Genomic DNA, 26,186 nt, shown 5'->3' with positions numbered 1-26,186 from the left:
TAACTTCCTCGGCTCTATACAGCATTAAGGGCAAGTAGAAAGTGGGATTGTTCTCATTCCCATTTTACAGTTAAGGAAATTGAGGCTCAGAGACAGATGGGATTTTTCAAGCCCCTTCACTGGTCGGTATGGAAGCCGGAAGCTGGGATGCCAAGTCTAACACTTCCTCCTATGCCAATGACCTGGGTCATTTGTTTTCCCGAGCTTGCTTTCTCCACCCTTGACTGTCTTGGTTGACTTTCTTGAAAGCCTAAAATGGCCTTGGGTTTCAGAGTTTCCTGAGACAAGCTGTAAGATTTTTCAGAGATGAGCTGTGGGGCATTTGGGACACAAGTATTTTCCTCCCTCTGGCTCTTTATTGCTGTCCTGTTGTTTGCTCCGTTTGAAAATGTCCATGAAGGTGTGGAGCCCTGGTCACTTCTGGAGCATCTTCTTTGCTCTGGACACAGCAGTGCCTCTTTTCCATCTGGGAACTTAGATAAATTTATAGATGAGAGGATCACAACACAGTATTTATTGCAACATTCTAGCAAGCAACTTATTATGCACATTAGTTCTCATAAAAGCCTTATTAGGTAGACAACCATATTGTTTCCTGTTTTAAAGATACAAAACTGAGATGGATAACTTGCTTGCCGAGAACACAGGTCTTCAATAGATTATAATCCAAGTTTTCTTAAAAAAATTTTTTTTTGGTTAATGTTTGTTTATTTTTGAGAGAGAGAGAAAGAGCATGAGCAGGGGAGGGCAGAGAGAGAGGGAGACACAGGATCTGAAGCGGGATCCAGGCTCCGAGCTGTCAGCACAGAGCCCGACGCGGGGCTTGAACTCATGGACTGTGAGATCATGACCTGAGCTGAAGTCGGATGCCTAACCGACTGAGCCACCCAGGCTCCCCTTCTTTTTAAATTTTTTTTAATGTTTATTTATTTTTGAGAGAGATAGAGCACTACTGGAGGAAGGGCAGAGAGAGAAGGAGACACAGAATCGGAAGCAGGCTCCAGGCTCCGAGCTGTCAGCACAGAGCCCCACGCGGGGCTTGAACCCACAAACGGTGAGATCATGACCTGAGCCGAAGGTGGATGCTTACCCGACCGAGCCACCCAGGCGCCCCTATAATCCAAGTTTTCTGATTTGAGAACTCTTCCTGCTACCCTGTGTATTCCCTGTCTCACTGATAGAATTACAGAGCTGCTTAATTAAGGAGGTAGAGCTCGTGTTGGAGGCTACCACCGTCAGAGCTGCGAGGTACCGTGAAGAGCTCAGAAGGCTGCTGGTATTCAAGCTGTGCTTTCCTGAGTCACACAGCACTACCGGACTCCAGAAGTGGGGTTGCGGTTGGGGTGCTTGGTGGGGCATCACAAGAGGGGAGAAGAGCAGGGGGAGCCCTGGAGCCCGGCCTCACCAGCTCTGTTGTTACCTACTTTCCAAGTAAGCATCTGCAGAGCACTTTGTTTAAAGGAAAAATGGCTGCCGGGAAAAAGAGTTTGAAAACTGTGCTAGCCCAGTGCATGCATTCACCAAAGCTGAGAGACGGAGTGGCTTTGTACAGGTCACACTATGAGGGGTTCTGGGGTTCCCCCCGCCTTTTTCAAGGAAGCATTCTGCCTACCTCTTCCTTTGGGCCTTTGGGCTCCTGGCTTCAGGTTCAGGGTCCTGCAGGCTCGGAGAAGGGGCAGAAGCTTCAGGCTGCCCCATGCACATGATCTTTGACCTGCGTCCTTCATCTTGGCTGGGTCTCCTCTTCAGACCTTGGGAATCTCACTGAGGTTAGTTCCATTTTTGTGAAGAGTAGAGTGGAAATGACAGCTAGTATTGTGTTACTTCCCTGGCCCAGCCTTCAAAGACTTCGTCTAACTGAACACATGTAAGTATGGAGGGTTCATTGTGTGCACAGTGCTGAGAACACAGGCGAGGCTCCTGACTCCAAGGACCTTCTGGGGAGACAGAAGCAGATAAGAAACACTGTCAGCTGTTTTTGTAGAGAGTTTTATTTGTTATATATAATACTGTCCTCTGTGATAGTTATATGAGGATGGTTTCATCTTGTAGAAATGGGATAGGGAGGGGCGCCTGGGTGGCGCAGTCGGTTAAGTGTCCGACTTCAGCCAGGTCACGATCTCGCGGTCCTTGAGTTCGAGCCCCGCATCGGGCTCTGGGCTGATGGCTCAGAGCCTGGAGCCTGTTTCCGATTCTGTGTCTCCCTCTCTCTCTGCCCCTCCCCCGTTCATGCTCTGTCTCTCTCTGTCCCAAAAATAAATAAACGTTGAAAAAAAAAATTAAAAAAAAAAAAAGAAATGGGATAGGGAGAGTCTGGACAATAGGAAAGAAAGTTAGAAATTGACAAGCACATTCTGGAGTTGCAAGGGGTTGAGTCTGTACTGGGAGTTAGTTAATCCTGGCCTCTTCCACTTACTATCTCTGGGTCTTGCCCAGTTTCCTTTTTCTTTAAGCCTCTATCTTCTCATCTGTATAATAGGTGAGACTGCCTGGCTCACAGGGCAGCTGATATGACCAGATGGCGTAATATATGTAGCCTGCTTACTATAATGCTCAGCACAGAGTAAACACTCATTACATTATAGTTGTTTTGTTGTTATTATTATTGGCCGGTGAGGAGTCAAGGAGACCGTATATGTTTTTATTTTTATTTCTTTTCATTTTTTAAGTTTATTCATTTATTTGAGAGAGACAGAGGCAGAGTGAGTAGAGAAGGGGCAGAGAGATGGAGGGAGAGAGAGAGAATCCCAAGCCAGCTCCTTGCTGTCAGCATAGAGCCAGACACGGGGCTCGAACTCAGGAAACCGTGAGATCATGACCTGAGCTGAAACCAAGAGTCGGACGCTTAACTGACTGAGCCACCCAGGTGCCCCCAAAGAGACCATTTTCTTTTTTTTTTTTAATTTTTTTTTTCAATGTTTATTTATTTTTGGGACAGAGAGAGACAGAGCATGAACGGGGGAGGGGCAGAGAGAGAGGGAGACACAGAATCGGAACCAGGCTCCAGGCTCTGAGCCATCAGCCCAGAGCCCGACGCGGGGCTCGAACTCACGGACCGCGAGATCGTGACCTGGCTGAAGTCGGACGCCTAACCGACTGCGCCACCCAGGCGCCCCCAAAGAGACCATTTTCAAAAACCTGATCCATGGTGTGCTGAGAGCTTTGCTTCTCAAAAAACCAGTCTGCATTCAGAAATAGAACCCAACCTAATCACCTTAGGCTATGATATCTTGCTGAGTCACCTCTTTTCGTCTCCACCCATCTGCCCACCTCTCCCACTAGTGGCCTACACATTGCTGGTCACTGGACATAGCTCTTCATGGCTTGGCCTCACATCCTTCCTTTTGCCTGGAATGTCCTTTGTCACTGCGCCCGTCTCACCCTCTTTGAATACCTAGCCTGGAAGTCTGTGCCTCCCATTGAGGATACCCTCCTGAAGTCTGAACTTACGGAGTAGGCCACCCCTCGTTCCACATTGGGTCTCATAGCCCTTTGCTGCACCGTCCCTGGGGATTCAGGCACACACTCTTAATAGGTATGCACACACCTCTGTGATAAATTTATTTAGTGCCTGTCTCCAATGTGAAGCACAAGGAAGGAGATGATAAGGTGCAAACCAGGAAATAATCATCACTGAGCTGTGTGCTCATCAGCCTTGGGCATGGATTTCTGGGGCAGATCTGGCCCTTCCCAGGCACGACGTTGATGACTTGGACCTTTGCAGACACTGAGGAGCATCCTGATGACCAGCGTGTTGGCAGGGGCCTGAAGGACACCAGACCAGTGGCTGTGCTCTCCGAGCTTCCTGGGTCCCCTCCGCCCCCACGTGATCTGCAGCGGGAGCTCTGGTACGCAGGCACACCTCTCCGTTGCCTGGGCTGCACGCATTCCAGGTTGAGCCTCTGTGAGATGTGTTCGGATGTTTAATGGTTTGCTGATTTCCATCTTTTTGGTGTCTGCAGCTTGAAATACCCTGTGTCCTTGATTAATTCATGCTTGGGAACCTCCTCAGTGCTCTCTGGTAAATAGCTCGTTCCTGTACGTTTATTTCCCTGTGGGCTTATTGCAGAGGGACTGGAGCCTGTATTTCTAACAACTCCTCCAAGGAGAACGTCGTAGGTCATGTTTCCGGAACTGAGACTCTCGGAGGGTCTCCCAGACATCCCTCTCTCCATTACCTCCTTTCGGGCCGGCATTCGCTTGTAGCTGAAAAAGGAGCACTGTCTTGAGAGTCCTGTTGGCACATGCGACCTGGCGGCTGAAAATCTGACAGTTGATGCTGAGGTTCAGCTACCAGTGAGAAGCACACAGAAACCTGTAGAACATCAAATCATTTCCCTTTCGTTCCCAGAGTCTTAATGTTTCTTTGTCTCGAGGATGACCTCACTGCTTTTTTGTATTTGTAATGGAATGCACAGTCATTTACAAGTAATCACACAATAATCCCTTACACTTTTGGAACGCCTTCCCGTTTTCCAGAGGGTTTTAAGTCTCATTATCTCATTTGATCCTCGTAACTGCTCTGGGAGGAGGCAGAAGGGCTATTTTAATCTCTAATTTTCAGGTGTAGAAACTGAGGCTTAGGAAAGTTAAAGTTGGCCAGGGGTCATACAGTTAGTACTTAGCAGAGTTGGAACTGTTAGTCGTCTAACTTCTAAACCAGCGTTCCTCTAATTACTTACTGTTGGTGTGACTTTAGGAATATACTTCGCCTCTCTGAGCCTCAGTTTTCCTGTCACGTAATTGGGTACAATACTCCCAGTGGAGTTGCCAGTAGGGATTAAATGAGACTGTCTGGGAAAGCATTTATCAACTAGTAAAGCATGTTGCTAATGTGAGGCATCATTGCTGCATGTGCCCTGACTCCAAGCCGTGCCATCAGAACTGCAGTACAAAAGAACATTTTTTCCCCCGATTTGTAAAGACAATGAAGTCCAGAATGGTGCTGGGGTAGTTAGTCAGGGATCACGAGCTCCCAGCCCTGCGATCAGCAAGCTGGCACTGCTGTCCTGCCTGCAGGCTGCTTGGTTATTATTCTGAGAGCGTTTGAGTTGGCAAGGCCCTCTTTTCCTGCAGAGCTCTCTGTTAATGTTCCTTGGAACAGCCATGTATCCTGGAGACAATGCTAGGTCTGGCAGGACAGGAGACCAGGAATGGGGAGCCGGGAATGGGATCCACATCCCTGAGCTCTGTCCACAAATGGTGGGAATGTGGCCGAAGAAATGGTCTCGAAGATGTCTCTCCTCTCATTTCTCAGGGACTGGGATTTCACAGGGCACATCTTGTGAGTCCACAAGGCCAGGTGTCCATCCATGTGCAGAATGGATCGCTTAGCAATAGTACTTCCTAGAGAAGCCTGAAAAGGATGGATTTCAAGGTGGCACCAGATACATTAGGAGCGAGCAGGGTGATATGGTCAGGAAACGGCCGGAGTGACTCAGGGTTGAGATCTTGGGCAGCTTCGTTTCTGTATCCGGATTCACCTACAAAAATTCCAAGCCAATGGAACAGACATCGGTTGTTCATATGGTTCGAAGAGGCAGAATGAGGCACGGGAAAGCCAGGAGCCGGACTTGGTTTCCGTATAAGGAAGAACTTTCTGTTGGAAAGATGGAATTTGCAGCTGTAAGAGATGATGGTCGCCACCTCACTGGAGATGTCGTGGACACCATGGGAGGGGGGGGATTTATAATCAGGCGGGACATCGGGCTTAGTGGTCTTCTCTCCTCTCAAGATCCCAGAGCCAGTGGTTCGCAGTGGTCAAGAGGAAGAGAGGCACACATACGTTAAGGAATGAGGGGCCCTTTTGTGAATATGGAAGCTGATCTCCAAGTGCTATTTTTTGCAAAATGGAGGGTAACATAGACTCTTTGTTCTTGGTTTTCATACCTATCTCTGCAGTCTGCTTACTCCCTGGTTTCCAGAGTTCCCAGGCCATCTGTGGGCAGCTATTTTCCATGGAATGTCTTTTCCCTCTGCTGGTTATGTTCCTGCTGGAATATTGGAAGGGACTCTGAGCTCCTGACAGGATGACAGTCTTTCTACAGAACCACAAGTCACAGGGCTCCATGTCCAGTCTTCTCAGTTACAAACGAGGATCATCCTTTTACCCTCCTCAGACTGCCTCTGGGACCTCTGGGGAGGACCGCAGTGGCCGGAATTCTGTGCTGAGTTATGATTCTGGCATGTGCCGGAAGGTTCTCTGATCCTGTTTCCCTACCTCATTTAATAATCACTTATATTTGTGTTCATTTCTTAAACACGCAATAAATAAGAAATGCTTGCTGCTTTTCAGGTATTTATGGCATGTTCGCCAAAAGATAAAACAAGTAATCAGAATAAGGGTGCTGTGACTCTTTGGATACACCAAGTAGAAGCTGCTTTTAGCACATGTAGTTGGACAGTTTTGTGATATTGACCCAGTTTGTAGATGAAAGAATATAAACCCCAAGAGAACTGATTTTCCCAAAATCTTAAGGAGTGGGCTGACCTGGGCTTAGGGCTTGGGTGCCTTGGCCCTCTGAGTAGTGCTGTTCGTTGCTTGAAGACTCCCCTGGGGATGAGAACTAGCAGCCTCATGGTTCAGGCCAGGAGGTGGGTGGTGATTCTGAAAAATTGGTACATGGCACGCAGAAAGCCTTTGCAGCCAACAGTAGAACAGGATCCCTGTAAGAAACAGAACCACTGGGATGAGCAGACCCCTCCTCCCCGTCACCGCCATTTTCCCCTGCACCCCATCTCTCTCTCTCCTTTCTCTTCTGCTAATTCAGTCTGGAGTCCTTTTTAGACCAGATCCGTTCCTGACTGACTTTACTGGTTCAATTTAGTTCTCAAACACTTCTCAGGACCTTCTGATGGGAAGTAATCATACCAATTAAATTGGGCATTCAGCCCTCCTTCCCCCTCAACAGTGTTCTTCTGAAAGTCTGGTTTTATTCTGGGTTTCTGTGCCTGGTTTCTGTCCTACGAGTAACTCATGCGAAACTACGTTCCCAGGAGGATTCTTGGCCCAAGGGAGTCCGGGAATTGGGGCCAAGGGTGGGGATTATTTTAGGGCTCATCTGCCATCAGAAGACTTGTGGATTGGATTCTTGGTGACCGCTTAGGGTACATCTACCCCAGATACCACCCTCCTCCTCTGAATGAATAGATTGACTCCATAAATGTCAGTGCCTTCTAGATGGCCCCATTCCTCAGGTGAACTTAAAGTCTTGCAAACCAGTCACTTCCTTGTTTGGACTGGGAGCCTTTTTCCTGTAACAGTCAGCCTGTGCAGATTGAGACTCTCCTTCTTTTGGGGTTAATCATCTACTCCGATTAAGGAATTCTGTCATAAGTGGGGGCATGTTCTTCAAGTGCCAGAGGAGAGAAGGGTGAGTTTTCTGACATCCTCTAGCCTGCTTCTCCATATATGGAAATGTTTACCCACCACACTGATCTATTGGAAGAGGAGGAGGTGACTCAGGGTTTAGGAGAAGCAGGATTTGAATTCTTGTTTCCAGAAACAAAGTCGCCCCCTTCCCCCCTCCCCCCGCCGTCCCCTCCATTCCTTTGCCCCTTGTACTGGAAGCTGAGGAGAGAATGTTTCAGTGCTGTTCCCCTCGGGCCTTGGGACCACCTCCTTGCAGTGGGACTCAGGGTGTGTGAGAGGGAGTGAGGGCCAGCGGAGGGCCAGCTGCCTGTGGGGCCCAACTCACGTGAGTACATCCTTATTGACAGAGCGAATGGCCTTTCTGCTCGTAGACCTGGGGCTTGCAGGGTGATGGGACATGTTGCTGGGAGCGCTGGCCACTTTAATTTGGGGTGTGGACAGCTGCTTTCCCAGGGGAGCTCTTCTTTCTGTGGGATTTGGAGGCGGACTCTGCCCGAGGGAAAATTCTATTTGTATGTGAAAAAAATATGAGAGATATTTCCTCCCACCTGAGGCCTAGCCAGAGTTGGGTAGGAAGGTAATTTGGGAGTGTTGTCGTCTGTCTGTCTGCTAGGGTTAGAGCAACAAGCCCGAAGGACGTTCGTGGACACTTGGGGAGGGGTAGTCTTAGCTTGAAAAGCAGAGCTATGGTTGGCCTTAAGGGCATAAAAATGTGGCCATATATGCAGCATTTGCATGGCATCCACGGTCTGGAATAAATACCCAGTGTGCAGGACGTTGTGTGGGTTGGAAGGAGTCTTAGAGATGATTCGGGTTGTCGGCCTCCTTTTGCAGCTGGACGGTGGGCAGTGCAGGGCCTGGGAGCTAAGCTAACTCACCCTGCGGGTACAGGGCTGATTAGGTGGGATTAGAACCCCTGGGCTCCTGGCTCTGGATTGTTCTTCCTTCCGCTAGAGTTCAGCTGCCCTTGCAGGCAGAGGAGGAGAAGAGCGTGCCCATTTTGCAGATGAGGAAATGGGGACTCTGGATGCCAGAGTTGCCTCCACTTACTGATCTGATTGGCGAGACTGAGAACTAGCACCTAACTGCCCCAGTTCAGACCTCTTTCTGTCAGGTTACATGGGCTTTTGTTGTTTGTAAAATTTTCTTTTTTTTTTTTTTCTCCCTTTTTTTGCTTTTTACTTATTCTGCTTTCGGTCATGTGAATGTTATTTGAATGTGGGCTGCTGCCTTCTGACCTGCTTTGGCTTCTAGATCTTTTTCTTTCCTGATTTCCTAGAAGGGAGTGATAGCTTGTCCAAAATGCAGAACCGGGGAACAGAGACCCCTACTTCAGTTTCTCCCAGAGGGTAGAAGTTATGCACAGACCTTGAAAGAGACTGAGCAGGGAGGGCTTTCTTGCTTAGTTGTCAGAATGCTGCAGTGTAATTCCCATCGAAAGGTGAGCTTGACTCTGAATGGATTTTATACACAGGCACAGACACATATTATAGACAGACAGACACACACAGACACACACACTCATAGGCATATACATAGGTGCACATACATATAGACGCACACACAGGCATACACATGGTTACACATACACATAGGTGCACACTCATAGACCCACACACACATACACACACTTCCTTGCCTTGATACAGCTTTAAAGAGAGACTTAGAGGGCACCACCCTCTCTTAACAGCCCGCCAGATGTTACACGGCCATGAGTAGTTCTTTGCAGTCAGTTTGGGTTCTGGTGAACCTGGGGGCACTTTTCTTCAATTCAGGGAAGACGCTGGAGATGTGTCTTGGGGAAGCACTTTCACGCCTGTGGCATTAGGCGGCGGATCCTAATAGCTCAGGGAAGTGCACGGAGACCCAAGTCTGTCCAGTGTTGAAGGGAGGCCAAGCAGTTCCCTAAGCCGCTCTAGAATGCCAGGGAGGCAGGACCCCAGGACCCTGCGCACAGCCTGTCTCCTGCTCCATGATGGTGGCTGGCCTGCGTATAGCCCTGCTCGCCGGGTGGGAGGCAAGAAGGCTTGGGATTGAGGCAACAGAGCTTGGGGTCCCCCCCACACCTGCTATGGTGGTGACAGACAAGGGCACCAAGAGGTTAGGGTTGGTGGTGCAGGTGTATGGGCTGTTACTGTTCGGAAGGAGAACTGCCATGAATTGATGCCAGGCATTGGGTTAAGCACTTGACCTAAATCATTGAGTCACTATTATCCCTACCCATGAGTAGGTGCTGTTTTTTTTTAACTTTATTTTTAATTTTGGTAAAGTACACATTTACCATCTAACCATTTTAAATGTACAGCTCCGGGGTGTTAAATGCAGCCACCTGTCCGGCAACCCGTCTCCAGAACTCCTTTCATTCTGCAAAACTGAGCCTCTGGACCTACTAAACACTAACTTCCCATTCCCCTTCCCCTCGGCTCTGACAATTGTCCTTCTGCCCTCTGTCTCCATGAATTTCTAAGCACCTTGCATTAAGTGGGATCCTACAGTATCGATTCTGTTGTGGCAGCCTTATTTCACTTAGCATCATATCTGCAAGGTTCATCTGTGTTGTAGCACGTGACAGAATTACACACATACACACTGCATTTTGTTGACCCACTTAGGTACTATGTTTTACCTTCTTTTTATAGAGGAAGAGCCTGGGGTGTTGAGTTGCCCAAAGTCACCCAGTCGGTAGTGGAGCTGGGATCTGAACCCAGGTTGTGTGACTTCAGAGTGTGTGTGGTCAGGGGTAAGTGGATATTTGATTTTAGTTGGCAAGAGTGTGACAAACTAGGGTGGTTCTTAACTGGATAGTGATACCTCCTCACACCTTGCTGTGACATTTCAGTAACCGAGTGTTCCACAGGACTGTACATGGGTATTTCCTTCCATTTTCTATCTGTCTCTGCGAAGCTTAGAGCCAAATGTGAAGCCCACCTCTGGCAAATGGTATGAGACGTATGACTCTTCTTTTTTTTTTTTCTTTAATTTTTTAAATGCTTATTTATTAAAACAATTTTTTAGTGTTTATTATTGAGAGACAGAGAGAGACAGAGTGCGAGCAGGGGAGGGGCAGAGAGAGAGGAAGACAGAGAATCCAAAGCAGGCTCCAGGCTCTGAGCCGTCAGCACAGAGCCCGACATGGGGCTAGAACTTACGAACTGCGAGATCAGGACCTAAGCTGAAGTGGGACACTTAATTGACTGAGCCACTCGGGCACCCCAAGACTCTTCTTTTTTGTAATCCTTGTCCTTTTCCTTCACCTTATTTTTCCATCTCACTCCCCAGTTTTCTCACCATAAAAAAATCACGAATTATATGCATTTCTGTTAGGTACTTCAGAGCAGATCCTTTAGGGAACAAGACAGAGTATATAAATCAGTTACATGCTATCAGGCATTTTTGTTATTACGATGTCCAAGGAATAGCTAGTCTGCACAGCAGTGGACAGAGACTACAGTTGTGATTTTCTGACCTGGCTCTGTTGCTGACCCAGTGTTTCACTTGGGTGATGCTGCTGCTTTCTGATCTCAGTTTTCCCACCTGTAAGATGGGACCGCCGTTGACAACAGGGAACATTCTGTCTGTGCTGAGCCCACACGGGGTGTTCTATATGATCGATCTCCTTCTATCCTCCCAGCCCTCCTATAGCCGGGTGCTGTTAACCCCATTTTACTTGAGAAAAGCGAGGTCTAGAGAAATGGGAACACTTTCCTAAACTCCTACAGCTCCTGAGTAGCAAGCATTACTGATCGTCATCTGACTCCAGAGCCCAGGACGTTATCCACAGTGCTGGGCGACTTGCCCTTAGCAGTCGGTAAGGTTTCTGTCACTGGTGGTATGTATTCATCTAATTTTATTAAATGTTTATTGGATTCCCACCTATGTGCTTCATACTGTTCTGGGGACTGATCCAGCCCTGGGTTTAGAGCGAAGGAAAAGACACATGGAACGATGATTCCTTGGACCTTTACATTCTAGTTAGGGGTGTGTGGAGAAGGCAGATAATAAATGAACCTGTAAATAGGAGGGAATGATAAGTAACACTTAGGAGGATTCACACAGGGCACTAAGATGGTGAGTGAATGGAGGAAGGGATCTGGGAGGTGATGTTTAAGCTGAGGTCTGAATGATAAGGAGTCAGTTGTGCAAAAGTCAGGAGGAAGAGCCATGCAGAGGGTGCGGTCAATGCCAAGGCCATGGAGCAGGAATGAGTTTGCGCTTGAGGAATGGGAAGGGCCCAGAATGCTAGGAGGTAGTGGGCGGCCGAGGAAGAAGCATGCCAGGAGGGCAGGGAAAGGGCTGCTGGGTGTAAGTAAGCTACAGCAGGGGCTTGACCCGAATCTAGGGGTAATGGGGAGCATCATTCAGCTCGCTGTCAGGGGGATGGATTGCAGGGAGTGGGGCAAGGGTAGAAGCAAGGGGGTCAGGAGGAGACTCTTGCCGTCAGTAGGCGAGAGATGGTGGTAACTTTGACTAGGGTGGTGGAAATGGAGCCAGAGACAAGTGACTTGGCTCACGACATGTTTTGGAGGGATTGTCTACGGGACGTCAAGGGCAGTTTCCTTCAGAGTAGTGTCAAGGTCAGTGGGCAGGAATCTGGGAGACCCTGATGGAGGTGAAAATGTGCAGTGCGGGAGGTAGGGGGTGCAGAGACTTGCAGCTGATTCAGACTAAGGAGTCTGTGTGCTCCCTGCTTTGGTTTCTAACCTTGAACTTCTGGCCGGGGAACAGAGGGCAGGGGCTTCCTGCCTCTGACTTCCTGGCTGAGAGCTGCTGGAACGCCCCAAAATAAGCCCTGCAGAACATGCCGCTTCCTTTGCTCTCCTTGGGTATTTGTATAAAGCATTCTTTCCCACCAAGAATACGGAACATTCAGAGTGATGCTGACTTTGTGGGCCGTATTTAACGTATTGTTTTCCCTTGATGGGTCGTCCAGATTCTTGCCTCTTGCAGATTCCCTGCTAGGAGCCTTCAGCCACCCTATTACATGGGAATGGAAGGCTTGGGGTGGGGGGGTGGGGCATGGAAGAGCTGGGGCTTCAAGGCCCCACCTTGGCTTGAGGACCGTGGTCCAAGCGTACCTCCCGAACCTCCTCTTTCGTTTACGTTTGATTTCACACTTGCCGGTCCTCGCCTCCCCTTCTGTGGTTCCTTTAAATGGGATGGGCTTTCCTGTAAATCCCCCATGTTTCAGTGGCGTGGAGGAACTGGTCTCAGAGAAGTTCGATGATTGGCCAGTGTGAGGTTGTGTCTGAGTCAGGCTGGGAATCTAAGATTCCTGACCGAGCCTGTGCTCTGGCCACCTGGCCAAAGTGACTCCACATGAGACCTCATGCCCTGGGTGTCTCATGGCAGTCCTATACTGCACTGGGCATGAGCCGGGAGATGCTCAGAGATCGTATGCTGAATCACCTGAAATTCACTTCTGGGCGTCTTCACATGCTCGTCTTTGAATAGTTTGCCGTCTGTATTACCATTTTTTTTTTTTTTAAACTCTAGCATTATCTCTTAAAAGCAGTGTTTTGTTTTTGCTCATTTGAATTTCTTTTAAACTCTCTTTCATATTGCCCATTCATTTAGTCAACAAACATTTATTGAGTTCTTACTGTATGCCAGGCATTGTGCTAGGTGCTGGGGACTGATTCAAAGATAATTTGGAGGCGTATGGAAGGGGAGTGGATAATTACAGCACAGTGAGAGAAGTGCTATAATAGAGGGATATGTAAAGAGCTAGAAATAGCACTATGAATAACATCTCTGAACAAATTGCCTTCTTTTTTCCTTTTGGATTATTCCCTTATGTATATTGCCCAAAGTGGGATTACTGGGTCATTTAAAAGATGAAAACAATTTGGCACAAAAGGATGTAATGACTTGCCTGGGGGAATACAGATCAATTTTCAACGGGGGCGGGGGGGGGGGGGATTGTTGACAGCTCCAGTTTTAGATACTTTACCGGGAGGATTGTGCCGTTTTTATACCACCTCTGTCATCATGGTGGCTTTCAGGGGGAGTACCTATTCTAAACATGTCAGGCTGCATGTAGAAACACATATCCTTCTATTTAATTTCACAAATTAGTTGTTAATTCTCACAAGAACTCATAGATATATGAGTAGGATGGTTCCTTCCATTTTACAAATGAAGAAATTTAACTTCTCTAAAAGGAAGGGACTCGCTCAGGGTTCCATTGTTAATTCTTGGAGAATCCAGAAATCAAGTGTAGATTGATTCTATGACTCCTGTCCTGCTCTCTGTACTCCGTTCACCACGTCGGGTGCTTGTGCCCCAGCTAGGGCTTGGGAGTCATTTGATGAGCTGTAGGGATTCTTCTCAAGGAGGGCAGAATCTACTAGAAGAGGTGTAGAAGTTCAGACCTCCAGAGGGGTCAGTGTTTCTGTGTGTATTGATCAGAAGGGACCTGAAGGCCCATTACTCTTGACCCCGGACCAGATCCTGGAAGGTGAATGCATGGTGGCCTTAGCACGATAGCACAGGACCCCAAGTAGAGCTGGAAGCATCCACTGTTCTGCTTGGAAACATTGTTTTCCTAGTATGTTCAGCTGTGTGTCCCTGACTGTAAATTTCTTTATTTTGCCATTTAGAAGTAAGAACTCGTGCCCTTGGTCCCTGGCCCATCATCATCAGACAGCAATGCCTGTCCGCTGTGAGGCTTTGGCTCACTCATCCCTAAGACACCCATGTTCCCTGCCATTTTCCAGACATACCCTGCTTTTTCTCACCTTCGTGCTTTATCTCATGCTGTTCTCTTAGCCTGAGGGGCCCTCCTCTGTCTTCATCCAGAGACCTCCTGTTCCTCTTAAACACTTCTGCCTGGATGGCCACCTTCTGACTGAGGTGACCTGTGATCACCATCTACTCTCCACCGTTCACACTGCCCCATACTAGAAAGGATCTCTGTTCTCTCTTCTGCTAGCTCGCATCACAATGGGCTGTGGGACAATAGAGTATATAGCTCTATGGTGATTCTGAGCATTCAGATCTTGGCTGTGACACTTCTAGCTGTGTGATCCGCCAGGTCAGTTAACCTGCTTGAGCCCGAGGTTCCATATCCGTCAAACGGGTTTAAGAAATCACATCGAGTCATAGGGTTACTTGTGAGGATTTTTATCACCTGTCCTTCTTCCATGGTACTCACCATCTCCTACTTGGTTTATGTTTTATCCCTCCTTCTAGACCAGGAGCTCCTTTTTGGGCAGGAAGTGAAAAACATCTTGCCTGTGCCTTTAACAAATGGGACATGCTGCAAAGGCTCCTTTAAGGGAAAGGTTCCATAGGACCTAACTGGTGATGTCAGTACAGGCTCCTTACTGGTTGGAGGCCCCGGTCACATGGTACCAGGCCTGGACGGAAGAGCTCCGCGATAGGGAGCTTTGGGCACACACAGGGTGTGCTGGATAGGCCTCTGGCTTCTGCTTAGTTAACAGGAAAGAGGCTGGAGCCTGTGTTCGGCCTGTGTTCTGGTTCATCAGGTTGGGTAGTGCTGGCATTTCCCTGAAGGCAGAGTGGAAATCCTGCCTGGAACAGGAGACGTGGTGTCTTTTCTGGGTCTTTCATGGTTGGGAGTTCCAGACTAGAGGGAAAGGTCCACAGACGTGTGGGTTGGGGCACCTCTGAGAGCCACCCACTTCTCTGACTTCTCTGTGGGTGGGGCCATGGAGAAGGGGTCCATTGGGAGGAGGAAGCTGTCCTTCAGACCCTCCCACCCTCCCTGTACTTGGAGGCTCAAGGGAAGGGCGTTCAGTTCTTAAAGGGGTAGCTCTGCTATTTAACTTTCTCCTGCGTCATTTCCCGGGATGCAGTACCCATGAGTGTCAAGATCCAAGTGCTTTAGCCTGGCACATAAGGTCCTTCGTGTCTTGGCCGCAACATTCCTTTGCAGCCTCGTCTCCACCGCATCCCTCCGTGTGCTCTGCCACTGGCCTCAGCAGATTAGTCACTTTCCCTAAGAACAGCCTGAACTCCTCCTTACGGCGCTTAGCATGTCTTGTTCCCTGGGCCTGTTTTCCCCCTCCTCATTCGTGGAAATCCTGTTGGGTGTGCAGGCTGGGTTCAGAAGTCATCATCCACGGAGTTCTTCCAGACCCTCAAAACAACGTCGCGTGGACTTGTGCTTTGCACACTTTTCAGTGTTTTCGAGCGTGTGCCCGCCCGGTGAGCCTGTGAGCTCTTTGAGAGCGCCAGGCGGGCCTGACTCAGCACCTGCAGCTGTTGGGTCCATACACGGTGCCTCATTAAGGACAGGAGGTGCTAGCAAGTGTCTGTTTTGAGCACCTGCGAATGCAGGGCACATGACATCGTGTCAGTTAACAGTTGTGCCGGAGGGGTGTTCAGAAGCTCATTCTTGGGTTACCCGTGGTGTGTTTGATCGTGAGCCCAGCCATTGGAATTCTCTTTGTGACTGGCCTGCCGTCAGCTCACCGCTGACCTTTCTCAGGCCTGCTTCCCACATACCCAGCAATGTCTGCTCCGTGCCAGGGCTCTGAGCTTTTTATTTCACCGAAGAACATAGAGCAAGGTGGAAGTCAGGAAGGATTCTGCTTCTCATGTGAACATATTTGATTTTGAAAGTTCCGGCTTTGTTTTGTATCCCAGAGTTCCTTAAACTGTGAAAATACTGGAGGAATTTTTTTAGGATATTTCTGCCTCTAGCGGAATAGCTGCCCATCGTACAGTTGTAACTGCAAGGTAGTAAGATCTGGGTTGTGGGGCTTGATTTTGAAGACTTGGGTTCAAGTCTTGGCTTTACCATTATCAGCCCCAGAACCTTGGGGGGTTGCCTGACCTCTCTGACCCTCAGTTTCCTCAGTGGGCAATTGGGAAATTGTCCTTACGGGGTTGGTGGGAAGTTTAAATGAGGTTTTGGACATTAAATTGGGATTTTTGTTACTTTTTGACTCATACATTGGATTTGAAAGCTTTTTTAAGTTATGATTTTTCTTATTTGGTTATAGTCGACATACAATGTTACATTAGATTCAGGTGTGCATCATCGTGATTCAACATCTTTATATGTTATACCATGCTTACCGTAAATGTAGCTACCATCAGTCACCATATGTCGCTATTATAGCGTAATTAACTATATCCCCTACACTCTGTCTTTTATTCTCCGACTTATTCATTTCATAACTGGAAGCCCGCACTTCTACTCTCTTTTACCCACTGTTACCCCTCCCTCCGCCTCCTCCCCTCTGACAACTATCAGTTTGTTCTCTGTATTTTAGGCTTTATTGAAGGATTTATTTATATATTAAATGTTTATTTTGAGAGACAGGAGAGAACGCATGCGTGCATGGTGAGCAGGGGAGGGGCAGAGAGAAGGGGAGAGAGAATCAAGTTTCACACTCAGCATGGAGCCAGATGTGGGACTCCATTTCATGTCTGGGAGATCATGACCTGAGCCCAAATCAGTGCTTAACTGGCTACTCTTATCAGAGGCCATTTTAAAATAGGACTTCCAGAAAGTTTGCTTTTGAAGGAAATTGCTTGGATGCGTAAGTTGTCACACACTTGTCTTATCTTAGTTTTTGAATGACAAATGAACATCTAACACACTTACGGAACATACATAGCCGGTGAGGCTCTGTTATAGTCCAAATAGGTAGGAACCACAGAATCTTAAGCTTTGAGAAATCATAGAAACCTTAGAAGACGAGGGGCTGACCATTCATGCCTGCTGCGTGTGGGCTCTGTGCCATGCGTGCTGGAATTGGAATCCCAGGGCACGATCACATAGATCCCGATGGGTAGGTGGTGTTATCCCTGTTTTGCAGACAGGGAAGCTTGAGCTCAGGGAGGTTAAATAATTGACACAAATCCTGTATCAGTGCATTCAGCTTCATCTTGCACTCATGGTGGCTTCTAGAAATCCTTTCCCTTTACGGACACGATGAGGCCTGCCTTTGCTTTGTGGATCCTTTACCCTCTCACAGCAGGAGCAGCCCCTGGTTTTAGGCCAGGTACAGCAGTGCAGATCAGCAGTGTCGATGTCCCGTCACTTGTTTAATTAGTCTGGAAGAGTGTCTTTCCTTTTTCTGCCAAGAATCTGCTCGTTTTGAGCTCCTTTGACTACTCATTCATCAGCCTTTCCCTTGTTCTCCCCTTTGGAGACGGATTTGCCACTGCCCATCTCTGGTTTTGAGGTCAGGGGTGTATTTAAAGAGGACTTCGTCTTTCCTTTTAAAAAATTACAGGTGGAAAGTACAATTCGTTGAGTATTTCCCATCATGTCCTCCATATATGGGGTGGTGAGAAGAGGCAGCAGTGTGGGGGACCAGGAGTGCTGGCTGTCATCCTGGGTCTGTCACTGATCAGGCAGGGGACTTTGAGCCAAGCCCTCCTTTCTCTGTCAGGGCCTCAGCATCTTCACCTGTAAAGAGCTGAGGGCATTACGAGATGACTCCTAAGATTTTAAAATTCTGCATGTTTTGTGGTGTCAGAACCATCAATTTCTGCTGAGCTGCATAATCCTGCAGCTGTTTCTCTGATGCTTTTCAATCTTTAGATTTAATCTATTCAACAATGTATAATTTTTTAAAGGGAAGCTTTTATAGACACTTCTGAAATATCAGGGTGGGGGGGGATAAATGGATGTTAAAAAATAGAAAACAACCAATTAAATAGTATATAGCATGTAATTCTCCTTGGAAACTTACCACGAAATTGAGGAACACTTTAACAACTGGTAATTTAAATTGCATTTGAACTCTGCTAATGGTTTGTTTGCATGGGAACTTCAATCATTTCACAGTGGTTCTTTAGCAAAGCTGCTTGTTCTCTTTATGGAAAAGAAGAAAAAAAATATTGACAGAGACGAGGACTAGGGAAAAGGAGACCACTGTCATTTGTGTGGGGAGGGAAGCTGTCAGGAGTGGGTTGATGGCCCCAAGGGCCAAGGCAGAGAGCCTCTCCTTCCGGTTTAGAAATCTGGGAAGTCTGGTGCCCTCCGCTGCGGTTGTAGAAACCGTTCTGACTTAGTATCTCCCTTTGCGAGGAGAAGCTTCGGTTTCCTGGGGCTTGGGTGGGAGAGTGATGTCTGGTGTTTTCCATGAGACTGGACTGTCCATGGGTCCAGGGCGTGCCTCTGCATATGCTCCGTTCCTCAGCAGGTATGAGATGATGGCCTTTCTCATTTCAGTGGAATGGCATCGAGAATTCTGATGTCTTTGAAGACCGCTAGGTCTCAGGAAACTCATTGCTTTGCTGGGCTTATCTTGATTACGTGCCCTTTCCCCGACTTAATTTCTTTCTGCCGTCGGGCTATACTGAGAGCTTCTAGCAGGTGTCCTAGCAAGCTCCTAGAGACTTGGATGTGGCAGTCCTGGTTTTGCCCCAAAGCTGATTGTGTGACCAAGGGCAAGTCCCTCTGCCCAGTGAGTTTTGGTGTCCTCCTCTGTCCAAGTGGCTTAAATTAGGTCCATGGAGCAAGTCCTGGACTGGAGCCCTGGATTGTCTGCCACTAACTGTGGTTCCTAGAGTAGCCACCTCCTGTCTCTGGCTCCAGCTTCTCCTGCTGTCAGTTGAAACAGTGGAGGTGGGTCATTTTTAAGGTCCCTCCTCACTTTGAGCTTGTCTGAATGTTTGAGGACTGAATGAGATAATATACACAAATGAATTTCATGGATGGTTAAATAATGTGTAAAATGTCAACAGTGAAAATGCAAGTAGTGGCTTTTCTAGAATGTGGATTCTACCTGCATGTACAAAGCACATATTTTGTAACAGCCTACTGCCTTGGAATATTTGTCTGTGGGAACATGTATCATATACTCCTTAGCAAAATAGCGATAGGTCTTCATGAAATAAAACCTGTAATGAGGACTTACTGGGAGTGTCAAGATTGTCCGGCTCTCTCCTGCTCACTGGCTGTCATTTTTCAGACAAGGAAATTCAGGTTCAGAGGGGTTACTCAGTCCCGTACTTAGACATTTGTTTCCAAACTCCTATATCTTTTCTATTTTTATTTGTTCAGATTTTGCTCTTAATTTTTTCTTGGCTACAGTGTGAATATCTGGGGCACCTGGGTGGTTCAGTCAGGTAAGCATCCAACTCTTGGTTTCGGCTCAGGTCACGATCTCACGGTTCGTGGGTCTGAGCCCAGCATCAGGCTCCACACTGACAATGTGGAACCTGCTTGGATTCTCTCTCCCTCCTTTTCTCTCTGCCCCTTTCTCTTTCTCTCTCTCTTTCCCTCTCTCTCTCTCTCTCTTTCTTAAAATAAATAAATAAGTAAATTTTAAAATAAAAAAAAAAACTGTGAATATCTAACTATAGATATCTTTCCTCTCTGAGATTATGATGAAGCTGTTTTCTCAGGAGGGCTGGGGTCCCTGCAATCCGTTTTCAGTGTTACGGAGACAAATTAGTGCAATAGAAATGCCAGGAGCTGACTGGGGGGCTTAGCAGATGTAGAGGGAAGCCGCCGCATTTTTGGGCGTCAGCTGGCATCATTCCTAGTATGGCTAGCCAGTGAGTTCATAAAACTGAAAAGTTCTAAAGCTGGTAAGATACTAGAGATTTGTAGGCAAACTGTTCTCCCTTTTTCCACAGGTGGGGACCTTGAGGCTCAGAAATAGAACTGAAGACAGAACCCAGTTGCCTGCTTCTCATTTGAGGACTTTTCTCATTGTTCTACTGGGCACTCATCAGAGGGAAGCTATTTTTCCACAATTGGTGAGTCCTACAGAGAAGGGAAGACATTCTTCTTTTATAATCAATGTTCACGTTTTAATGAGTTTAAAAAATCCAGGCTTTCCTTTTAAAGCATGGGCACTGACAGCTGGGATAGAGTAAGAACTAGAGAAGAACCAAACTGTTTTCTTTTTATCTTGAGTTGATTTCATTGGCAATGGGCAAAACAGGACAATGCTAACAAAATGTGTGACAAAGCAGAGGCAGGGCAGGACTCAGCTCTTGAAAGGAGGCATGAAGAGAAATTGGAAGAAAATTTGGAGTGATGATGATTTCGGATTGCCAATAAGTGTATTGCTTCCTTCTTTCTCCTTTGGCATGGAGGGAAGCATTCTTGAAATGGAAAGACCAAAAAGAAAATATCAATGAACAGTGTTATGGGCATTTGCAAGGAAAGAAAAGTCATATTATTGAGTGATTTTTGTTTACCCCTGTGCAAGCTGCTGCTGCTTCTGTGATCTCATTTTATTTTCACAAAAACCCTTTGAGGTAAGGGATGCTAAATTTGCCCAGGCAAAGGGTGTGAACCTTTGTCTTAGAGGGCCTGCTAGAGCTCCAGTGGGATGTGAGTCGGAATCCTGTTCCACACTGAGGGGAAGGGCAAACAGGTAAGGGAAGGTTTCCCTTGTGTTTTGGAATACTTCTGAGTTCAGTGGGTAGGACAGAACATCATGTTCTAGAAGGTAGGAGTGGTGAAAAGAATAATGGTGTGGGCTCCCCTGGGCTGTGCAGAGATCTGAGGAAAACAACTGGAGAATTCTGGGAAAAGCGTCCATGTAGAACCTGAGATCTGTGGTCTCCATCCCAAGGACCAATCCCTATGTGCCCTGAGCCCTGGCTTTATTCCAAGCAATAAGCCTTGCCGTGTTTATGGTCTAGTTGTCCAAAACAGAGCAGATGCCATAGTGATTGGTCAAACCTAACTTTATTTAAAAGTGTAACTGAGTTTATAGTTACATTTTGTCACCTTTTCTTAATCAACTGCACCTCAAAAGAACAACTGACCTCTGTGCCAATAGATCTGCATAAGATAAAGGGCTGGCATCCAATCTTTTGACTCTTAAAACCCTTCAGCTTGTTAAAATTTCACACCTGATCTTGAATGTTTTGTCCCAAGCCTGCACTTTATGCATCAATTGTGAATCTTTGTTACCTGCTCTACTTCCTGAGTTGTTTCAGTGTTTGAAATTAATTGTGATTAATATGAAGAGGTTTACTTGGATTAAAAACAAACCAACCCACCCAGTGTGTAATGACAGAATGGGAGAGAATTCCTAAACAGGAGGAATCCGGAAGACATTTGCAAGTGTTTGTTGTCCATTCTAAAATGCCAGTGCAGCCTTGGACCGCATTAAATAGGGTATGTCCTCTAGAACATGGTGGGTGGGGGATCCTGCTGGTAACCGGCAAGTCCAGAGGTAAGGTGGGCTTCGGGGTCAGTCTGAACAGGACTCAGCTCTGTTTCCTATAGTGCTCCTTGCTCTGCCTTCTCTGTGCTGGCTTCCACCTTGGATGTTTCACCCCACGGTCAAGAGATGGCTGTGTGCCTCATCCTGGGCCCTATGCCTCCTATGCCCATTGTGGGAAGAGAGCCTTGTCTGCTATGTCCCCATGTCCCTGGGTTACTGCACGTTCCTGCACAGTCACTGAAGCCAAGACGATGAGACTGTGCTAAGTGCCACGTGCACTGGGCCCTCCTCTGGAACGGAGTCTGGAGATGGTCCCACCCAAATCCCATGGCAGCTGCACAGTGGAGAAGAGTGGTCACTCAAAGAATATCTGGGGGCTGCTTGGAGGTGGCGAGAGGACTACTATTATTTGGGTGACTGCGAACTTCCTTTCTACCCTCCCGTCAGAGCTCCCCTAGGTTGTCAGCTGGTAGTCTTTGCTTCATCCTCTGAGAGGGATCTTAGCCAGCTGGACTATCTACACAAGAACGCTGTGAGGCCTGGAAATGATGTCCCACCAGGAACTGTTACAGGAATGAGAGACTCCACTGGAGAGGGCAGAGGGCACACGTGATGATGGCCTTTAAGAATATAAAAGTCGGTCGGAAGAGGGGTGGCATCGCTTGTTCACAAGTGCATCTCGAGTTTGGTGGGATCTCTAGCCCATAATAGGTGCACAGTGCATTTTCATGGCTAGAAAGAATGAATCCAAAGGTGGCAAGTGTCCCTTTCTCCAAGGGCATTCCATTACACACTGGCCATTCGCTGTTGGAGGGTTTTAGGAAATCTAGAGCAGATGAGGCTGGCTACATGGCTTTCTGGGAACAAAACAAGTGCCTGGCAGAATGAGTCTTTCGGGACCAGTAGGGCTTAAGAAGTTTGCGAGTGCATAAAAAGACAGTACGTGCAGCAGAACGGGGTTTTGGAAGATCTGCCAGTTATTAGATGTGCACCCCCAGAAAAACGACATCGCCCCTGCCTTCATTTCCCTGATCTGGGAATTAGGAATGATAATCATTGCTCTGTCTGCCTCTCGTGTTTGCTTAGAGCAGACGGGTTGAGAGATGCCAACCTGTTTTGCAGACTGCGAAGCATGGTCCATACATGATAGATTATTATGGTGGAATGACTCATCTTGAATAGAAAGAAAAATAAGACCGTGTGATGTGCAGTCCCCCAGCACCAAGCCTGCTACGTAGTATATGCCCAGTGTATGTTCTTCCTCCCAACCCTACAGCCCCACCATCCCCAGGATTGGATGGGCGCTAATCTGTCCTCAGTCTTGGAAGCTGGCTTCATGGTAACGGTTGAAGTTGAAATGCAGTTGTGTACTATTATTACTTTTCATATTTGATTTTGCCCTAGGTAGCAGGAAGTGAAAGGAGGTGGACTTGAGAGACATGGAGAAGTCTCCATGCTTGAGAAATCTTGAAGCTACAGTCTAGCTGTTAGGCTCTTGCTCTGTTTGATTAGATAATCACACCTCTGTCTAGGCGTGACCGGCCCAGTGGGAGTCCGGAAGGAAATTATTTTCCTCTGTTGATACTAGTGTACAATTGTTGATGGTAGCCAAAGGCTTTCATTTTTAATATTTCCTTTTTGGTCCTTAGAAGGATCAGGTATTAGTCTATGCCGGAAACAAAGCAACAGTCACTTCCGCTAGAGGTGAATATCTTGGCTCCCTACAATTACTCGGTCAGGTGGTTTCTGGGCACGTGTGACCGTCTGCTGAGCCAGCTTTCATTGCTTTTGATGTTATTGCTTCCAAAATACAAAAAGACTTGCTAGGTCTGAGCAGGAACCCATGCAGCCACCTGGGGCTCTGGCTGTTCCATAACCTAGGGATGTGTTGTAGGAGATGTTTGCTGCCCATAAAAATAAAAGGTAGGGCTCTCTCTGCCTCTTTTGTTTCCTTCCTCCTAATTCCATATTCTTCTACTTCATGAGCTCAGCACAGTGGAGATACCTTCTGTTCTATGTTGGACAGGGCCCTAGGGGGGTCAGAGGAATTCTCAGGTTCTCCTACACGGATTCCTGTCTGGTGGAAGATGTCTGGTGTCTCAGGCATAGGGAACCCATAAGGCCTTTGTAGATTGCTGCTGAATATCTACCCCTCCTTCACAGAGTGTGTGCTTGTTCTCTGCCCTAATCCATTGTTATTCTGGAAGTTAGTAAACTTCAGGGTCTTAAGGACACCACAGTGAATTAGGCACAGTCCCTGATCTTGGAGAGAAAGACCTATGCATAAGAAATACCACATTAGAAAGAAAGGTGTTATTTACAGCACACATTTACTAATCACCAGATCCGTTTAAGGCTACATAGTAGGTGCTTGGAAAGTGGAGGTCCTTTATAGCCTCAGTTCTCATGGGGCTTGTGTAAAAGGTTGGGAGCGTGGAAAGAATCGGGAAGGTCGAAGAAAGCTCCCAGGAGGAGGTGATCTGATCTCAAAACCAAGGCCAGACTACTGGCAGGGTGGGCCTGTGGACATCATTTGGTCCCTAGGGCTGGGCAGGTTCTGAGGGTAGAAGTAACTGACAGCAGAATATGGCTGGGCAGGTAAAGAGTCTGTCATATTCCATGTATGGTTCAGACTCCAGTTTATTTTCCACTCACTTGCTGCAGCCAAAATTGTCATGTTGACTTTGAGTTGAAGTGACATTATTTCCATGGTCCTCTCTGTGTGGCCAGAGCACGCCTGGGTGTGTGTCACCAAGTGGGAAAGCATCTCGGTATTCATGGGGAGGGCTAAGGGTTTCTCCCAGGAGTTCCTGATAGCTGATCTCTTCTGGTCTACTTCCTGGGCATCCTGAAAAATGGCGGAGTTGCTAGGGACCGGGACTGGGGCTCTCATATGTGGCCCCTGTCTTTGTTATCTATTGCTGCATAACAGACCCCAAACTTAGTGCTTAAAGCAGAGAACATTTATTATCTTGTACTCTTTGTGATTTGGAAGTTGGGAGCAGCTTAGATGGGAGGTTCAGGGTCTCTCCTGAGGCTGCAGTCTACGTGTCTGCTGGATTGCAATTTCATCTGAAGGCTCAGCTGGGGTGGACCCACCCCCAACCTCAATCACATGATTGTTGGCAGGATTCAGGCCCTCGCAGTGGTTGGACTGAGAGCCTAAGTTCCTTGCTGACTGTTGGCTGGAGGCTGCCTTCAGGTGTTTGCTGTGAGAGCCTCACCATAGGGCAGCTCGCAACATGGCGACTGCCTTCCCTCCGAGCAAGTGAGCAAGAGAGAATCCCTCAGATGCAAGCAGCCGCAGCCTTTCTGTAGCCTCGTCCTGGAAGTGACACACGTTCCCTCTGCCTCATTCTGTTTGCTTGAAACAAGTCACTAGATCCAGCCCATGCTCAAAGGGAGGGATTGCACAAGGGCATGAAGACCAAGAGACGGAGTTCTAGGAGGCCATCTTAGGGGCTGTCTGCACAGATACTCTAGGTTACAGGGCATGTGCTAAGGTGAGAGCAGGAGCTACATGGCACCGCTGGAGAAACCCAGCACAACTCTGTGGACCCACTTTACTTGAAGATTGTGGGTGAGAACTCCATTTAAAATCTGAATATAGACATTGAGCTAGAATTGCACGGAATGAAACTTGGCGTGGCTTGTCAGAGGAAGATCACAAGTTTTCAGTTAATGCTGTGCCCCTATACCTCTATATTTTTACCCTCCTTACCAGTTAGAGCTGCTTCTTGCTTGAACTTTTTGCTGTACAGGTGAGACACCAAGACCTGGAGAGGGGACAAACTCCTCTGGGGCCATGGAGCCATTGGCAGCCATTGGAGGGACCCTCTGAGGCTCCTTTGTCTCTGGCCCAGTGCTTCTCATTCACTGTCCTGCACCGTCTCTCTTTCCGAATCAGTCCATACAGACTTTAGGCCTGGTTTCTCTGCTTTTTGCAACCTCTGTCAAGTTCCAGAAACAGATTAGGGGAAAATAGGTTCAAATTTGGAGTCCGGAGCCTTCATGTTGTCCCTTTAGTTCAATTTCAGGGTCTACATCTCCTGTTGGGTCCGGCTGTGTCCTGAAAAGTTGCGTAAATCAGTGTTACTTGGCTCAGTGTGCCTCGGCAGTATGAATGACATTTGTGTTAAGAACACTGAACCGATACTCAGTATTGCTGTGGGACTGACAGGATCAGACATGAAAAGTCAGCCAATACCTTCTGTCTGGCAGCAAGTTCCTTTCTAGAGCGTCCGTTTCCCCCTGACCCCCCAACCAAACTGTCTTTTCTAAAACCAAATCTGGCAGTCCATTTTATTTTTATTTCTTTATTTAAAAAAATTTTTTTTTTTTTTACGTTTATTTATTTTTGGGACAGAGAGAGACAGAGCATGAACGGGGGAGGGGCAGAGAGAGAGGGAGACACAGAATCGGAAACAGGCTCCAGGCTCCGAGCCATCAGCCCAGAGCCCGACGTGGGGCTCGAACTCACGGACCGCGAGATCGTGACCTGGCTGAAGTCGGACGCTTAACCGACTGCGCCACCCAGGCGCCCCATCTGGCAGTCCATTTTATAGAGGATGGCAGGTTCCCTTAGAGTCTTCCTTAACATTCCTCAAAAGTTAATGGAAATGGAAGACTTAAAAATTATGGTCAAGGTCGTTAGTAGCCCTGCAGCCAAACTAAGGAAAGCCTGCTCGGGTCAGTAA

The 26,186-nt window shown here is 47.6% G+C and overlaps 1 protein-coding gene and 1 long non-coding RNA gene across 7 annotated transcripts in view; one reads left to right on the top strand and one right to left on the bottom strand.

The window, feature by feature from the left end:
- Positions 1-26,186, top strand: part of LOC123611099 (LIM domain containing preferred translocation partner in lipoma) — a 680,366-nt gene that overhangs the window by 49,971 nt on the left and 604,209 nt on the right. For 4 of the 6 annotated variants that reach the window (XM_045502614.1, XM_045502618.1, XM_045502617.1 and 1 more), the window contains exon 2: positions 19,940-20,062. The gene's annotated coding sequence lies outside the window, so the exon portion shown is untranslated. Of the gene's footprint in view, positions 1-7,435; positions 7,698-19,939; positions 20,063-26,186 lie in introns of those variants that run through there. The other 2 variants (XM_045502616.1, XM_045502620.1) reach the window with 2 other exon arrangements.
- On the bottom strand, positions 3,533-14,419 carry LOC123611104. The gene is made up of 3 exons (XR_006718434.1): positions 14,110-14,419; positions 7,698-7,861; positions 3,533-6,666 (listed from the first exon to the last, which is right to left on the bottom strand). It is a non-coding gene; the product is annotated as an uncharacterized LOC123611104 (long non-coding RNA).

The sequence above is a fragment of the Leopardus geoffroyi genome, chromosome C2, assembly GCF_018350155.1.
Source record: "Leopardus geoffroyi isolate Oge1 chromosome C2, O.geoffroyi_Oge1_pat1.0, whole genome shotgun sequence".
Classification (NCBI taxonomy): Eukaryota; Metazoa; Chordata; class Mammalia; order Carnivora; family Felidae; genus Leopardus; species Leopardus geoffroyi.
Note: the sequence above shows the minus strand (reverse complement) of the source record. Positions and strands in the feature narration are given on the sequence as shown.